Source organism: Schistocerca cancellata, chromosome 4 (genome assembly GCF_023864275.1).
Source record: "Schistocerca cancellata isolate TAMUIC-IGC-003103 chromosome 4, iqSchCanc2.1, whole genome shotgun sequence".
NCBI lineage: Eukaryota > Metazoa > Arthropoda > Insecta > Orthoptera > Acrididae > Schistocerca > Schistocerca cancellata.
Genome location: NC_064629.1, coordinates 30,516,769 through 30,531,665, shown reverse-complemented (window position 1 = coordinate 30,531,665; position 14,897 = coordinate 30,516,769).

Here is a 14,897-nt window from a genome sequence, read left to right as displayed (position 1 = left end):
AACCAACACAATGTAGCAGTAAGATGAGAACGTGTACTGTAGTTCAAAACAGGATTCATCGAAAAACTAGCGAAGTTTTCAGCATTGTTTATTGCCTGTCAATGACTCAACCCCTCTACTATTTGGTGATCTGTTATCTTTATGCATAAATTATTTACATTCTGCCAGAACTATCATGTATGTAGTTTTTGGACGAATCCTTTTTTGAGCTACAGTACTTCTTGTGTGCGAGTGTGCATGCGGCCTCTGCCCCCCCCCCCCCCCCCCCCACCCACCCTGAAACACACAACCGGTATTCCTAAAGGCTGCTATCCTGAAGGTGTGTTGTAAGTCTAATACTAGAAGAGGCAATGGGAATTTAAAAGAAAAATTTTAAAAATACACCTTTGTGTTACTTCTCTACATAATCATCATAAAGATTTAAGCATTTATCATATTTTGATGATTTGACAAATTCCCTCAACATAAAATTCAGCTTCTGCAACTTTTACAACCCAATGTTTACACAATTGGTTTTAACCTAATTGTTTGGTTATGGTCTCATTGAAAACATACTGAGAAGCCAGCAGAAAATTGTTTGACGTTGAGATAATGTGAAACATCAGTTTTCATGAATCTCTTTGTCAGTTTTCTGTACTAGTTCAATGCTGATTACAGATGGACAGCCACTTCTATTATCATCATGAGGATAAGTCCTTCTAGTCTTAAACAAACACTACCATAGTTGTCTGCAGCTCGTGGTCTAGTGGCTAGCGTTCTACCTCTGGATCACAGGGTCCTGGGTTCGATTTCCAGCCGGGTTGGGGATTTTCTCTGCCCAGGGACTGGGTGTTTGTGTTGTCCTCATCAATCATCATCCTCACCATTCGTGACAGTGGTTAGAATGGACTGTGAACAAAATTGGACTTTGAAAAAATTGGGACTTTGTATGGGCACTGATGACCGTGCAGTTGAACGCCCCACAAACCAAACATCATCATCATCATCATTACCATTACAGTTGTCACGTAACATCTCCAGTCATCACCTTCGGTTCATGTACAATACACACCTTTCAATGAAATTGTGACACAAAACACTTTATTACAGCTTAAGTAACACATTCAATGGGAGTTTCAGTTGCAACACTCATTCTGAACGGTTACAGTAGGCAAATGTTAAGCAATATGCCTTTTTTGCTAGCAGAGCTCTATGTACAATAACCTACTACATGGGGCAGTGGTTCTGTCCCTCCTGCTGTTACCCATGATACATAGGAACTGTGGTTATTTTCTGGCTAGCTCTCATACTTAATTATAAATTGTTGAGATACTTCCAGCAGTACGTGAAATATGACTGAACAGCATACAAGTTCTCTAGGCTACTGTCATTATGCATCCCTGAGGGGAAACATTAGATTTGTACAAGTAAAAGTGCATCTTATTGTTGTATTCAGTGAGACCTCTGTCAATCACACACACACACACACACACACACACACACACACACACACACACAAAATGTGCAAGTACATATCCAGAATTCATTAAAGGAACATATCAGTAATATGAAAATAAGAAACATCCAGCAACAGTATTTACTTAATTTTACAAAGCTTAATATTATGGCAGGTGTCATTAGGGTCAGCTCAAATTAGAAAGCATGAATGAGGTAAACCAGCTTGAATTCTCTTTACATGCACAGTTTTTCCTGCATTTCCAGTCACTGTGGTAGACTTCAGTTAATGCAACACAATAATTTGTTTGACTCATATCAAAATCGTTTGGTAGATGTTGATGGTATATGTTTTTGTGTCATGAATCCAAGGTGAAAATGGAACACTGTTGCAGCATCATTTGTCAGAATTAATGTGGGAGGCAACTGAAAAATCACATCCAATGTAATCATCATAAGATCAAAGTAGTCTTATCTTTTGATTAAGACAGTAAGAAATTCCACATTACTCTAGGAAACTACAATTTGCATTATTTCAATTTCTGGGTGCTGAATATAATGATATACAGGTATATGTCACACTGCTTAAGAAACTGGACTTTTAATTTGAAGGAGAAGGCTTAAAATCCCTGTTAATCCAGCCTGATTTAGATTTGTTCAGGTTAAACATCAGGAAAATGCTGGGCCAGTTCCATGAGTAGGGCCATGACTGTCACCGCAATTCTCCTTCAGCTGAGATACTGCTTAATGACCTTGATGTCTACCAAGAAAATGTCAGGATAGTTCCCTTGAAGGGGCACAGCTGATTTCCTTCCCTGTTCTTGAGAACAATTTGAGCTTGTGCTCTGTTTCCAATAACTTCTTGTCAACAGGATATTAAACCCTTATCTTCCTTGACATTCCTGAAATTTTGAACTCACATTTTATGGTTCGCAGGACCACTCTTATTCATTTAGCAGATTTTCTGTAGTCTGCTGCATTCCTTTGCTAGGTAATGTTCCTTGATTTTGGTCTTCCTCTTATTGTATCTGTTCCTCATTTCTCATAATAAAATGTCCTGCATGCCCATCACGAACTGCATTTATTCTTTGAAAGGCAACTGATGCTATTTGGTTCACAGGGAATTTCAAAAGTAGAAACTATGTAGCTAATCGAATGCTATTAGTTTTTCTATCCCAAAGGAGTGTACTCCTAATTGTACCATAATACATTCAATGTAAGGTGACTTAGTCTCATCATCTACCAAAGTTGTGGTTTTCCAAACATGACACTTTTTAAAAGTCCAGAGAATCTCTTGTGGAAATCATCCAACCTTTGTAACATGCTGTTTTCCATCTCTCTTTGCTTTATCTTTTTGTCACCATGCTTTTTTTCCCCCCTTTCATATAAACTTAATTTTACTCTTTTGCTTCATTCATTAGGCTCCAGCATGTTTTAAATAAAACTTTTTTGCTGTTCATTGCATAACAGTTCTCTCATTCCTGCTGTTGAAAAATGCTACCTTTGCATCAGTACATTAATTCTTGCGTTTCTTGTAGTCTCTAGAAGAAAACTAGAAATAATAGTGCTGTATTTATTTCTTGCATGTTCCAACATTCATGTTTGAATATTCTTTTTGCAATTATGAGTTACACATACAGCAAAATAATGGGATGCTATCATAGTAAAAAAACAGCAAGGTTTTTTGGAACATGTACAAAAAAAAAAAAAAAAAAATATGGACCTACAAATACACGGTCATGTTACCTCACAGTATGTAAGTACTAGATGTCAGACCCAAAGATAAAGTACTTGTTACTCTTACAAACATTCATGGATTGTGGTTCACATTTTTGAGCCACTGCCTCCAGATGCTATGAAAGTGCACAGAAGTTAAAGGTTGGATTTTTATATACAGGGTGTCCCTGATGTTTCAGCAGATATTTGCAGTTTTGTTTTTACAACATGTAGCTGAAGTCAACCCAAACAAATACTGCTCATCACATCTGTCATATGATGCCCAGCATTGGCAGAGAACGCCGGTTTGTTTCACTTTCAAACAAAATTACTTTTACAGTAGAATTTTACGTGCCCATTTGACAGAGCGATCCCAGATTAGTCTAGTGTGATATTTGTTTTATTGATATGTACCAACAAAGACAGTAAAACATGAAGAATAACCAGTAATGCAACAGCACCATTTTGGCCATTGCTGATTGCTGCCAGCCATGCAGAAGCACTGCTCAATCATTGCTGGAGTACTGATTACTCTTCATGTTTACTGTTCTGAAAACAAATATGGCACTATACTAATTTGGGACCTCTTTCAGATGGACATGTAAAATTCGACTTTAAAAACCATTCTGTTTGTAATGGAAAACAAACCAACACTTTCCATTGCTGTGCTTGTGTGAAAGAAATCATGAGCAGTATTTGTCTTGGTTGACTCCAGCTATATATTACAAAGATGAAATTGCAAATATCTGACAGATCGCCAGAGGAAATGTGCCTGATGAACCACAGGAGACACACCAGTTCAAAATCAATTCTCAAATAAGTTCAGTTTTAACTTCTACCCACTTTTATAGTCTCAGGAGGACATGGACCAAAAATGTAAATTGCAATCCATATATGGACAACTAGATCCTTATTTTTGGATCTGACATGTGGTACATATATACTGTGAAGGGACATGAACTTTTATTTGTAGTTCAGTATTTATTTGTTGTATGTGTTCCAAAAATTCCTGATGTGTTTTAATATTCCATCCCATTATTTTGATGTGCATGTAACTCATAATTGCAACTGAAAGAATAGCTTGCACTTGAATGTTGAGACATGCAAGAAATAAATATGGCATTATTATTTCCAGTTTCCTTCCACAGATTGGAAGAAAGACAAGAGTGAATGTACTGACACAAAATGTTGCTTTTCAGCAACAGGTGTGAAAGACGTGCTGTGCAATGAACAGCAAAAAGCTTTAATTAAGAAGTTGGAGCCTAATTAATGGAGAAAATACTAAAATTAAGCTTATATGGAAGCAAAAGCCATGAAAAAAGAAGACAAAGCAAAGAGAGATGGAGAGTAGCATGTCACAATAGTTGTCTGATTGCTGTAAGAGATACTGTGAAATTTTCACATGTCAAGCTTGGAAAACCACAAACTTGGCAGATGAAAAGACCAAGTCACCTTACATAGAAAATGTTACAGTACAATTGTGAGTACACTCATTTGGGATAGAAAACCTGATAGCACTGGATCAGCTACATAGTTTCTACTTTTGGATGGCGATGATTCAAACCTGCAGCCAGCCATCCTGATTTAGGTTTTCTGTGATTACCCTAAATCACTTAAGACAAATTCTGGGATGGCCCCTTTGAAACGGCATGGCGGCTTTCCTTTGCCACCCTTCCCTACTCTGAACTTGTGTTGTGTCTCTAATGATCTCGTTGTTGATTGGACGTTAAACATTAATCTCCTCCTCCTCCTCCTGCTCCCTGTGAACTAAAATAATTGTGTCAATTGCCTGTCAAAACATAAACACGCTGGCCATTTTATTATGAGAAATGATGAACAGAAATGGAAAGCGGGAGATCAAAATTGAGGAAAATTACCTAGCAAAGGGGAAAACAGGAAAGCTGTTAAATGAATTATGAGTGGTCCTGTAAACCATTAAACATAAGTTCAAAATTTCATGAACCTCAAGGAAGGAAGAGGAGGGTTTAATGTCCTGTTGACCTTGAGGTCATTAGAGATGGAGCACAAGCTCAGACTGTTTCCAAGGATGGGAACGCGTATGGAACCTAGTGTTTATGCTTAAGGGGTAGAAGCGGAGAGTACAGAGCTTGTGAGTGACCTGAAGCCTCCTGACATATTAGCCAAAACAGAAGTAGACCCCCAAACCTGTACATTTCAAAGGCAGCTCAGATGGGTTTGCCATGGAATATGAAGGGCTAGGTTCAATTTTAGAGAGCCACATCACTGTAATATATGTGGTTGTTTCATTGAAGTGATTACTATGCTACAGCATCAGACATTTATTCTGAATTAGGTAAATTATTCCCAAATGTCATAGGGAGGTTACACATGATAGTAGATGCATGTGGCTCAAAACAAGCACAAGACTGATTTGAATATGTTTTATCCCGAGAACCATCCATAGGCAGTATGACACCTGTCTGAATTCTATCGCATATGCAGGATTACAAGATATGAAGTGTTACGTGTCAACATGTATACTGCCACTGCACACCAGTCTTGTATTTCTCACAAGGAGCAGTTAAGCATGACAACTGTAATGTTTTTGATAAATAAGACTATTCACATATTAAAACAGCCCAGAAGTCAGTTCAAATGTTTTGACATCTGGTGTTCTTCATTCTCAGAGGCATTTAGAGATCTATTTTAAAATTCTCACTTAAAACTGAGGAATGTTAAATTGTTCAGAACATACATGAGTGAAGCTGCTATTAAAAAAAATGACTCTGAGCACTATGGGACTTAACTTCTGAGGTTATCAGTCGAAGGTGCTATTCCTTTGAGATAATATTGCCTCTGATGTTGGTCATGTGTATGATCTTTTGTGGCATAGTGTAAAACTGTGAAACTGTCTGACTTTACAATAAACAATGTAAAAACATTGTAAAATGGAGGAAGCCTCCAACAACATTCTTTGGACTGTGGAATTGTGTGTGTTTACAATCAATGTTAGAGTAGCCTAGAAAACATTTGAAATTTAGTAATTAATAATCTTGAACTGGCACATAATTCTTCTAGACTCAGCATGCTGTAGCACAAAATAGATATTTAATCAGATTTTTCAGAATAGCTTCTTATTGTTCAAGCTTATAATTAGGTTCATATTTGAAAAGAACATTTCTAATCTCCATACCATAAACAACTTTTTTATCAACTGCTGGCAAAATTAATGCAACTACAGCTTCATCCTTGTTGATCTGGTCCATCTTACAAAAACTTATATAATATTCTGACTTTTTCCCCCTATCTCTTTTGTTAACAGCATACTCCTTCAATAATGTCTTTTGATGTGATTGCCAGTGTTTGGTGTGTTAGCCCACACTGTGGGTACAAAATTATAATTTAGTTAAACTTAGGGTTTCCTTCAGATATCATGAGGTCAGCAGCATTTCACAAATAGTGCCAACATTAATGCAGAACAGCATATATATGTAGGATAACACCAGCATTAATTGGAATCTGTGTGTCTACATGAGTTACTGAATACAGTAATCTTACTGTTAACAAAAACACGCTGAAACTTAACACTTCCAGATTTGTTCATTATGAGGATAAAAAGTGTAATTTTGTCTTTGGTGTTAATATAACTCATGTTCTCACAAAATCCAACAGACTGTCACATTTTTGCATGTATTTTCACATCTTAAAGCTAACAAAGGATGAACTGATTTGTTTATAATTTGAAGACAATGAATATCATATAGGATGCAAATGAAACTTCATTTCTGGTACAAAATGGCTGTATATTATGAAATCAATCTCGATATGTTAAAAGAAGGTAAAAGCCATATCCCATCCTTGGAAACAGTCTGAGCTTGTGCTCCATCTCTAATGACCTCAAGGTCAACAGGACATTAAACCCTCCTCTTCCTTCCTTGAGGTTCATGAAATTTGCTGTAACATCAGCAAATCATGTCTGGGTAAAAAGAAGAAAAAATTGTGTTTGCTCAAGGTGGAATATATCCAAAATCAAAATTACTTGTGAGCATACACGGACACAAGAGTGAGCTGCAATGCCAAGATGAATACAGAACCTCCTCTTTTTATAAGCTTACAGGAAGTATCTTACACAAATATTCATGACCAAATTGTGCAAGTGACCTGAGGCTCCATCAAATTGAAATCACTATCATGCACAAAGATTAAGCAAGACATATTTCAACAATGTGGAGAGAGTTTCCCTTAGAACTACAGTGTACCCTGGTAGAGTTGATAAAAATATGGGCTTAATAAGCAGAGAATACAAATGTCTAAAACGTGATATTGACAGAAAGTGCAGAATGGATAAGCAGTAATGACTAGAGGACAAATATAAGTTTACAGAAGCGTGTACCACTAGGAGAAAGATACATATCACCCACAGGAGAATTAAAAAGGCTTTTGGGAGAAAGAGAAGCAGCTGTACAAATATCAGGAGTTGAGATGGAAAACCAGAAAGAAGGGAAAGCTGGGAGATGAAAGGAACATATAAGGGGCTATATGAGGGAAATGAATTTGAAGGCAATATTATAGAAAGGGACGAGGCAGTAGATGAAGATGAATGGGAGATGAGATATTGCGAAAAAAGTTTGACAGAGCACTGAAAGGCGTAAACGAAAACAAAGCCCCTGGAGTAGATAGCATTCCCACAGAATTGCTGATATCCTTGGGAGACATAGCCATTGTAGGGCGTATAATAATTGTGTGTTATTTATCGTTGTTCAAAGCAGAAAAATACGTAAAGACTTATTATAGGTTAAGTGAACATTTTAGAGACTTTGACACATTAAGCCACAATACTTGGAAATGGCAGCAGTCGAACAAGGGAAGCAGACATGTGTGTTGACATTGGTTCTGTTGGTGCCCAGCGTGAGAAAGCTGATGACCAGTGGAATTTGCACAGCAGCAGTCAGCACTTTGACAGATCAATGACCGAGTAGAGAGGCAATGCTTCCAAAGAGAACAACAACCAGTGCAGTTTGCACATCAGTGGTCAATGCTCCAGGAACTGTCAGCATATTGAACTCACGTGCATGATGTATCTGGCGATGCAGAGGACGACGACTGGGCAATGCCTGACCACGCCAGCATGGAAAGCCAGGATGTTTGTTGACATTGGTCACATTTCTGCCCAAAATGAGCAGCATAGATCAATGACTGAAGAATCAGTCACCGCCCTAGGAACTTCGTGACATTGGCAAAAACACCGAATAAATACCTCTGACAAACTGACGCGAAGTGATCCTTTAGGAGGCCCTTCGAGGGGAGAAAGAGGACACCAATAAACATTGCCTGGATGGGCGGACCAGCGCTTAGTCAGTGGATGTCATACTTTGCTACAACAACTTAGCCACTAAGCTGCTCCACAGTAGAAGAAGTCGGTACCATGACAATAGGTCAACGCAGGAGATGCCATCCCAGATGTTACCAAAAGTTCGAGCGGTGCTTACCCGGGTGGCTGGTGATGACGAAGAGACTGCGGCCTCACCAAAAGGGTCACCTGTGAACTTAGGGACTGATGAACTCTGCCAGAAGATGCCAAACCTGATGGTCACTGGTTCAGTTCTGAGGATGGAGCACTCTGCGTCACACCGTAGCTGCTCATTAATAATGCAATGAGTGAATTCACAAGCAGAAGGCAGTGCTACCACAGAGAGAGATGGGCACGGTACTGAGGGAAAAATATGCCGTCGGCATGCCACTGCAACACGAGCAGTCACCGCATCAGCTGTCACTCGAATCTGCACGCTACATCTCCACCGCTTTGCAGCCACAAGGAACTGAGCGAGTTATAACACATTTTATCACTCTGTTTGTATAAAGGGTCTTATGTCTCAATAACTAACTGTTAGTGGAACCATCAGTCTTTCACTCACACCTCACCCACTGAGCCAAGGAAAGAGCCCACTCCAGCACCCACAAAGTGTCGCTTTCCCTCCAACTGTCCCTGATAAAATAATGACCTTCGCTCCCCTCTGTCACTGACGCTCAGTATCTAGTGTCACTAAACCCTGACCCACTACATAATGACAAAACTATTCCACCTGGTATGAAAGATATAGAGAAGTTAGACAAAAACATGGAAACACCAAGAAACACAACATATCACCATGCCTAATATAATGTGGAAACCCATTAGCTTTCAAAACAGTTTTCAGTCCTTTCAGAATGGATAAATACAGGTCCTGTATGGTTTTCAAGGAAATCTTACATCATTCTTCCTGCAAAATAGGGCTCTCCAAGTTACAGCACAAAGGCTCATTAATCTTGAAATATGGTGACTGTCGTGGGCATGGGAGATGTAACAATTCATACTTGTGCTGCATGAACATGTGTTCTGTCATCTTGGAACACAGCATCACCTCCTGACCTGCCAAAGTGGCCACATGACCCTTGTCACTAATGCAACCTTGCAGAGTAACTGTGGACTTTTGCAGTTGTTGTCCTCTTTTTTTTTGTCTCAATCTTCTTTTCAATATATGCTCAGATGTGACAATGCATTTTTTGTCACAATCCTCTTTTCAATATATGCTCAGGCATGACAATGCCACTAAACAACATTGTTGGCCAGAGCCTGAAAACTTGGTTTTGCAAGTCCATCTAGGGGAAGTGGAAACACTGAACAGCACAGAGATGTGCACAGGGATAAACACGACACACATAATGCATTGGCAGTAGATGGCTAAGCTGATGGCTAAGCACACAGAGATGGCAGACAACATGAGGTGCAGGGTTGAACTCAGCATTAGAACTGCTCTGACAAGCGTACTGCTGCCAGCAGGTCAACACTTTTGTCGGCAAGTCTGACTGCAACACTCATCATGTGCACCCCCAAAAACAGCTGTTCACACTATTGTACTGTAATAACCGTGCCTCCATCACGATGTTCACTGGTGGGGATACCTTGTATATAAATCTTCAATATGACACCTCTGGAAACACCGAACACTTTGTCTCCCTCGGTTACAGAAACACCCACCATACGAGTGCCAATCAGTTTGCCCACATTGAAATTCACTTAGCTCCAACACAATTCACTCACAACTACACATAATGCTGTTCAGACTGTGGCTGACACTTGAAGCGTGTTGAGGACATTGCACAGTTGACATTTGTAGTTGAATACAACAGTGTGATCTGCAGGCTTGACTAGCACCTGGATTTATCTTCATGCATACATTTCTCACCTCAGACTTCAAGAAGAATGTAATCATTCCAATTCCAAAGAACACAGGTGCTCACAGTTTAATAAATAATCACTGCAAAATAGTGATACAGTTACTTACAGAAATGTGGACAACCTGTTAGAAGCCGACCTCTGGGAAGAGGAGTTTGGGTCCCAGAGAAATGTTGGAATATGTGAGACAATACTGACACTGTGACTTATCTTAGAAGATTCATTTAAGAAAGACAAACCTATGTTTATAGGTAATGTAGGCACAGAGAAAGCTTTTGACAATCTTTACTGGAACATACTCTTTGAAATTCTGAAGGTATCAGAAGTAAAATAAGGGAACAAAGGGTTATATATAACTTGCACAGAAACCAGATGGCAGTCATAAGAATTGAAGGGTTATATATAACTTGCACAGAAACCAGATGGCAGTCATAAGAATTGAAGGGAATGAAAGCGAAGCAACCAGTAAACCAAGCCAAAGAAAAATTTCGAGAAGGAATTAAAAGTTCATGGAGAAGAAATAAAACCTTTGAGGTTTGCTGATGACATTGTAATTCTGTAAGAGACAGCAAAGGACATGGAAGTGCAGTTGAATGGTATGAACAGTGTCTTGAAAGGAGGATATAAGATGAACAAGGGTAATGGAATGAAGTTGAATTAAATCAGGTGATGCTGAGTAAATTAGAGTAGGAAATGAGACATTAAAAGTAGTAAATGATTTTTGCTATATGGGCAGTGAAATAGCTGATGGTGGCCAAAGTAGGGAGGATATAAAATGTAAACTGACAATGGCAAGAAAAGTGTTTCTGAAGATGAGAAATTTGTTGATATTTAATATAGATTTAAGTGTCAGCCTGCATAGCTGAGTTGTAACATGTTTGCCTAGTGTGCAGTGGACCCGAGTTTGATTCCCGGCCGGGTTGGAGATTTTCTCCACTTGTGAACTGCGTGTTGTGTTGTCCTCATCATCATTTCATCATAATTACTGGAACACAAGTTGCCTAATGTGGCTTTGACTGAAACAAGACTTGCGACTTGGCACCCAAACTTCCGTGAATGGGGTGTCGTGGCCATCAATGCCACATGATCATTTCATTTCATTTTTTATATATTTAATGTTAGGAAGTCATTTCTGAAGGCACCTGTCTGGAGACTAGCCTTGTATGCAACTTAAACTTGGACAATAAGCAATACACAGTAGAAGAGAATAGAATAATGCTACAGTAGAATGCTGAACATTAGATGTGTAGATCATATAACTAATAAGGAGGTACTGAACAGGATTAGGGAGAAAAGAAATCTGTGGCATAATCTGACTAAAAGAAGGGATTGATTGATAGGACACATGCTGAGGCATGAAGAAATCATCAGTTTAGTACTGGAGGGAAATGTGGTCAGTAAAAACTGCAGAGGGAGACCAAAAGTTGAGTACTGTAAGCAGGTTAAAATGGATGTGGGTTGCAGTAGTTATTTGGAGATGAAGAGGTTTACACAGGATAGAGTACTGAGAAGAGATGCATCAAACCTGACTTCCGGACTGAAGACTACAAGAACAACAACAAACAGTCACTGACTATGCTTGCCCATAACTCCACTGCAAATATATGCTGATGGTTCTTTGCAACTGTAGTGTGGACATTCCCAGTCACCCTTACATGGCTACTGTGTTCCATTTCTGGTGAAATGGGCTTGATCCAAGAAATGTACAATCGTGGACAAAACGAGCGAGACCCCTCGCCTTTTCGTTATGCTGATCCGCACGGCTTTAAAGTCTGCTACACAGCATAACAGGCAAGGCGACGAAGTGCTACCAACATACTATGCACTTGCGTGAAATTGACAAACTATCTGAACTTTTTTAGGCTGTTTTCAATAATTTGTAAGACTATATTAGTGCTGATTAGTGTGTTAAATACAACACGTAAATATAAGACAGAACTGAAAGAAGAAACGCTAATTGGTATGAACTGTACCAATAAAAATGAATTTCAACTTATCGAGATAACATAATTGTTTTAGTAATACAAAGAACGCCGGATCGTTACGAATTAGCAAAATATTATCCGCTTTCGGCCGCGAAACGGTCTGTGTCAACGTTCAGACCAGTCATACTGGATTACCGTTGCTGACCTACCACGAAAGTGTGCAAATTTAACAATGCGTGAAGATTCATAACGAAATTCAGTTAAAAATCATTCAGTGCCACACTTAAGTCAAATCCATTATTGACAGAAGCGGAAAAAGTAGGCAGTAACATGTATGAAATTCTACAAAAGTGTCATATTGACATGCACAGGGCGCCAGTACAGAATAAAGGTAGCGATAAAACGTATTGGGGCCGCGAGAATTTCTTAAAATTGCTTTACTGATATTCTACCTGCCTCCATCGAGATTAGAACCGAAAACAAACCAGACCTTCCTTTCACTACGCTAGCAGACAACCCATGCAAACCTCTATTATTACCCCAGACATGAATAAGCCACCAATTTCGCAATGAAAATGGCATATTGATCTGCAGTTTCTGTTGCATAGAGCTTTCTGGACTCAAAAACATGAATTTTCTTCCTTTATGTCACCGCTTATGTGACAACCATTCGGGATGTTTATCGAAATAGCAAAATACTGTTATTAGAGAGTAAATTTAGTAGGATATTTCTGCACCACCCCAGGAAATAAACGGCTCCACAGCTGCCAAACGTATTCTACACAGTTTCGAATTCTCCACTAGACTCGCCACAGCCAGAAAACGTTCATTAGCCTAAGTGTTTCTTAAGCTACCTAGCAATGGGAATCTTGGCACTTCTAAAACGCGGTAGCATTAATACTGGGATGTGAACTACCACGTGTATAGGCAAATGGATTCTATTTGCATTCCTGTAAACGTGATTTGGATCGAAAGCGTAGCTACGATTAATATGCTGATGTATCGACTGCAACTAGAACATTTCGAATAAAGAGTAGGGGGTGTTATTTATGCAGCCCTCATCTTCAGTATCTGTCGTAGCTGTTTTCGTTGTTAGGATTTCGTCACCTAAACCGGTAAAAACGGAACCCTACAAGTCTCACTTTCTTGACCGTCTATCGGTCTACCCAAACTTTAAAACCCGTTTACCTCCAGAACGGGTAGACATAATAAGCGGAAATGTATCGCATTTCTTGTGGTAACCGGTCCCTTGGTGGTGTAAAAAAGTGAGCTTCTATGTCAACGCAATCTAAAGATACGGCCGTTTATGAAAAAAAATTTACGTGAAAGGTCAAAAAATGGCTCCAAGAACTATGCGACCAAACTGCTTACGTCATCAGTCCCTAGCCCTATAACTACTTAAACCAACCTAACTTAACACACATCCACGCCCGGGGAAGGATTCGAACTGACGGCGCAAGCAGACGTGCGATCCGCGATATGACGCCGTTGAAAGCACGGCTAACCCGCGCCGGAAAGCTGTTAATATCATCTGATGTTGCTATCAAGTTATTTACTTCTGGTGAATGATTTTCTGCGCAGTTCATTTAAGATAGAATAACTAAAATATATTTGATGTTACGGAAGACGAAGGGTGCCTAATTCATTTCCCTCTCTTTACTTATTATGTTACATTCGCAATCTGAGCATACGTATTATCCATAACCACACTTTAGCGCCACACAGATACGTGAATGAAACACATTGGAGTACAGTTTTAGACATAAAAACTGACCGCTGGCCGCCTGCCACAGAGACTAAGTCCGAGTCTATTCACTTAACGTAGCCAATAAAACTGACCGGCCATCTGCACAATCTGGCAACACTGTAAGATGCGGAAGCGTTAGGAGGAAGTGTTGTCTACTTCCGAGATGTTCTCGGATTGTGTGAGCCCGTGGTCTAGTGCTAGCCGGCACGGTAGCTCAGCGTGTTCGGTCAGAGAGCCGGTTGGCCTCTGTAATAAAAAAACTGAGTGGAAGGATCAACCACCGAACTTTAACAGGATGTCCTGCGACGTCCGCAATGACCAAACACAACGATCGATAATGAACAATAAAAAAAAAGAAAAGAAAAAATGGTAATCGTCATGCATTCTAAGCTTATGGTCTCCTGTTCGTGTCCAACAATTTTTTTTTTCCACATTTCGGTCTAAGGTTATGATTCTGATTGAGCATCGAAGATAATTCGCTTAACATTCTACCCACCAGCAATGACAAGTATTCCAGAAACAACTCCGCAGGACAGCTCGTGGCTGCGCCGCGATCATAACAGCTTACGCTCGAGCGTTTCCTCACAATGCAGCGGCTACCGGCCACCGGCCAGACGCCACCCGCCGCCTGAAATCCGGCGCCGCCCATGTGAACGCGGCGCCGCGTTGTCAGTGTATGTATCAACCGTCATTTTCGAATTTGAAGTTCTAGTTATCATCTTGCAGTTAAGCACTGGATTTTGCATACTTGAAAATCATGAACTACAGTTAAGCATTGTAAAATTGAGTCGCAAGTGGAAAAAGGTGTAACACCTGAAACACAACGTTTATTTTTGGTATAACAGAGGGGTGAACTCAGAGGAGGCAGCTAGAAAGATTTGAACTATGTTTAGAGCGA